Source organism: Triticum aestivum, chromosome 6D (assembly GCF_018294505.1).
Source record: "Triticum aestivum cultivar Chinese Spring chromosome 6D, IWGSC CS RefSeq v2.1, whole genome shotgun sequence".
Classification (NCBI taxonomy): domain Eukaryota; kingdom Viridiplantae; phylum Streptophyta; class Magnoliopsida; order Poales; family Poaceae; genus Triticum; species Triticum aestivum.
In genome coordinates, this window is record NC_057811.1 from 244,058,340 (window position 1) to 244,062,891 (window position 4,552).

Genomic DNA, 4,552 nt, shown 5'->3' on the forward strand with positions numbered 1-4,552 from the left:
TCTCGTTACCGGCAAGTCTCTTTACTCGTTCCGTAATACATCATCCCGCAACTAACTCAATTGTTACAATGCTTGCAAGGCTTATAGTGATGTGCATTACCGAGTGGGCCCAGAGATACCTCTCCGACAATCGGAGTGACAAATCCTAATCTCGAAATACGCCAACCCAACAATGTAACATCCCAAATTTTTAAAATTTGGAATGTTAATAGGATCATTCTTTTCATCATGATTTCTATGCGTATTTAATTTTTTCTGAATATTTAAAGTGTTTTCCAACTCAAGGCAATAAATTTGGAGTGGAGATAATATGACTTCTACCCTATTAATTATATTTGAAAAACGCTAAGAATATATTCTGGTGTCTAACTGAATTAGTTTGGAGTTTCTGAACTCAAAATTATTTTGTAGTTGCTAGAATGCCCTTTATATGCTTGGATTGCATAACATATATATATATATATATATATATATATATATATATATATATATATATATATATATATATATATATATATATATATATATATATATATATATTTGTTTAAAGTGCATATATGTTTTAAAAATGTTCATCATATTCTATATTGGTAGTAATATTTTACTGTGTGTTTTTGTTATTTTATATTTCCAGCTTAGTATTTTATTTAGCTATAAGTTTAATTCTTGTAGCAAATATTTTTTTAAGAGAGATAGAGAGAGGGAGAGAGAGAGCCAGCGAGCCGGACGGCCAGCCAGCCAGCCCGCAGCCCAGTGGCCACCCGAACCGGTACGCAGCGACGCGCAGCCCGTCGCCCCCTCGCTGCAGCCACTGACTGCTAGGGCCCACTTGTCATCTCCCATCTCAGCCGTGTTCATCCTGAACTTCTGTAGCCGAACCCAGGTCGAATCGTATCGATCGATTTCGATCGACCTGCTGCCCCTAGCCTAGTACTGACTCCGTATAAATATTCCCCGAGTCCTCATCTGTCGATTTTCCCCAAAATCTCTATCACCCGTGCCCTTGAACGGCTGTTCGATCTCGCCGGAGTTCAGCCGCTGTTGACCTCCGCCATCTTCGTTTCCGTCGTCGACAGGGGTCTCTGAACCTCCCCTCCCCTCTGTTCTCCTTGCCTTGGTCTCCTCCATCCCCCTCATCTCTTGTTTTGCACAGGGGAGCACCAGGACGCCGCCCATGAGCCCAACCCGAAGAAGATCGCCGCCGCGCCATAGCTTGAGCACTGCCGCTAGCAGACGCCACCCCCGTCGCCGTGGACGCCGTCAAAGTCATCTCCGTCGTACGCCGCTCCCTCCTGTACTTCAGCCATCTCCGGGGGGCCACCGTAGCCGTCGCCACCATCGTCCAGGGCCTCGCCGCCGCCGTCTCGTTCAAGTCCGGTGCTGCCCCAGCCTCTGCTTTCCAGTGAGCCGATCTTATCCGTCCGATCTCCCCTGACGGTCCAGATTAAATCATGTTTTGTTTTTTTCTTGAATAGGTACGTGCTATTTAGTGGGCGTTCGCCGTTTAGTCAATACAGCGAACACACTCCAGCCAATCACGTGCGGCCACGTGGCACATCCACAGCCGCAGTAGTTCTTCGAAGAAATCTATTTTGACACAATTTATTTTGGCAGATTCCATATCAAATCTTCATTTAGGTATATCTTGAGATCCGAATGTCCAACTTCACCGATTCTTTTTCCTGTGCACTCGTAGTGACCAGGAGAATATTGTAGAACCAAAATTTCTCATTTTTGAACTATTAAAATTTGAATTTGTTTAAATTTGAATTTGATCTTCCGGAGGCTATATCTTTCAAACCGTTTATCCAAATCAGTTGATTCTTTTTGCATTGTGATCCTACTAGCATGTAGAATAGTTATACCTACTGACGTGTTTTGTTATTTAAGTTTTTATTTGAATTACTTGCTGTTGACTTTAATGTGGTGTTATGTGAGTGCGGTTTATTTATCGGTGCATTCATTAAACGTATAGATTGTCCGGAGTGTGAAGCGGATCAGAATTGAGCGTTAGAGTACTTCAACACCGTTCAAGGCAAGTTGCACTTTTGATTATGCTCATCCTATATGTCTGTTGTGCACTGTTATGATATGTTATATGCTTGGTATGACTCTTATATTGCTAGTCGCCATGTGCGTGTCCTGTTTGCATTGTTTAATTGTATGCTTGGATTTGCTATGGTAGACGTGGGTATGTGTCGAGTGGTGCATGGAAGTGGTGAGCCTTTATAGCTGTAGGCTCGGGACTTTTTCTCAGGTGAATGCGTCAATGGTTGTGCGCTCTATTGTCCCTAGAGAATGCGCCATGACTGAGCGCATTTGGGTTGTCGGGGCTTTTTCTCACGTGAATGCGTCACTGGCTGAGTGCTCTATTGTCCCTAGAGAATGCTTCAGGACTGAGCGCACTTGAGACATCTTGAAGATCTTTATCATCTGTATTGTTTGCACCTTGCCTATGTCGTGGAGGTAGGTGAAGGTAGTTTTACGCGAAACCAACTTGAGTGTTTTGCTTGTCATACTTTGCAGGTAGATGTAGGTTTGCTTTATCATTATGTGTAATTTGCCAATACATTCAATGTATTGACCCTTTGTGGCTGCAACTTATCATGTTGCAGGATATTCAGGTGATCAGTGAGATACAGTAGGGTCGCGAGTCTTCACTCAACATTTTCGCCAGTGGGCATTGACGGGACTCATCATTTGTTAGGCTACATTTCCGCTGTTATTATTGAATAAAGCTAGCTATGTGCTACTCAGTTTGTAATACTTTGTGAATTCTGGATCATACGTTATAGTAAATGATGCACTTGTTATTTGATATTCATATGTACTGTGTGTGCTAGTGAGTCGATCCAGAGACTAGCACAGTGAGCACAGAGACATCGAATCTTATCAGGTTCGGGTCGTTACAAACAAGTAGCTTCAGAGACACCTGTAGAGCACCTTTATAATCACCTTGTTACGTTGTGACGTTTGGTAGCACACAAAGTGTTCCTCCGGTAAACGGGAGTTGCATAATCTCATAGTCATAGGAACATGTATAAGTCATGAAGAAAGCAATAGCAACATACTAAACGATGAAGTGCTAAGCTAACGGAATGGGTCAAGTCAATCGCATCATTCTCCTAAAGATGTGATCCCGTTAATCAAATGACAACTCATGTCTATGGTTAGGAAACTTAACCATCTTTGATCATAGTCAAGTAGAGGCATACTAGTGACACTCTGTTTGTCTATGTATTCACACATGTATTATGTTTCCGGTTAATACAATTCTAGCATGAATAATAAACATTTATCATGAAATAAGGAAATAAATAATAACTTTATTATTGCCTCTAGGGCATAGTTCCTTCAAAAACTGCATTCCTTAATGGATTTATTAAAGAAGAGTTGTATATGATGCAACCAGAAGGTTCTATCAATCCTAAAGGTGCTAACAAAATATGCAAGCTCCATCGATCCATCTATGGACTGGTGCAAACATCTCGGAGTTGGAATATACGCTTTGATAAGTTGATCAAAGCATATAGTTTTATACAGACTTGCGGTGAAGCCTGTATTTACAAGAAAGTGAGTGGGAGCACTACAACCTTTCTGATAAGTATATGTGAATGACATATGGTTGATCGGAAATGATGTAGAATTTTCTGGAAAGCATAAAGGAGTGTTTGAAAGGAGTTTTTCAACGAAAGACCTCGGTGAAGCTGCTTACACATTGAGCATCAAGATCTATAGAGATAGATCAAGAACGCTTGATGAGTTTTTTCAATGAGTACATACCTTGACAAGTTCTTTTAAAGTAGTTCAAAATGGAACAGTCAAAGAAAGAGTTCTTGCCTGTGTTACAAGGTGTGAAGTTGAGTAAGACTCAAAGCCCGACCACGGCAGAAGATAGAAAGAGAATGAAAGTCATTCCCTATGCCTCAGCCATAGGTTCTATAAAGTATGCCATGCTGTGTACCAGATCTATTGTATACCCTACACTGAGTTTAGCAAGGGAGTACAATAGTGATCTAGGAGTAGATTACTGGACATCGGTCAAAAATTATCCTTAGTGGAATAAGGACATGTTTCTCAATTATGGAGGTGACAAAAGGTTCGTCGTAAAGGGTTATGTCAATGCAAGTTTTGACACTGATCCAGATGACTCTAAGTCTCAATCTGGATACATATTGAAAGTGGGAGCAATTAGCTAGAGTAGCTCCGTGCAGAGCATTGTTGACATAAAAATTTGCAAAATACATACGGATCTGAATGTGGCAGACCCGTTGACTAAACTTCTCTCACAAGCAAAACATGATCACACCTTAGTAATCTTTGGGTGTTAATCACATAGCGATGTGAACTAGATTATTGACTCTAGTAAACCCTTTGGATGTTAATCACATGGTGATGTGAACTATTGGTGTTAAATCACATGGTGATGTGAACTAGATTATTGACTCTAGTGCAAGTGGGAGACTGAAGGAAATATGCCCTAGAGGCAATAATAAAGTTATTATTTATTTCCTTTTTTCATGATAAATGTTTATTATTCATGCTAGAATTG

General features: G+C 40.8%; 1 long non-coding RNA gene across 1 annotated transcript; it reads left to right on the forward strand.

Annotated features, from left to right (window-relative positions):
* Positions 1-912: 912 nt before the first annotated feature.
* LOC123141458 (uncharacterized) lies at positions 913-2,483 on the forward strand. The gene is made up of 3 exons (XR_006470301.1): positions 913-1,078; positions 1,154-1,402; positions 1,976-2,483. It is a non-coding gene; the product is annotated as an uncharacterized lncRNA (long non-coding RNA).
* The last annotated feature ends 2,069 nt before the right edge of the window (positions 2,484-4,552 follow it).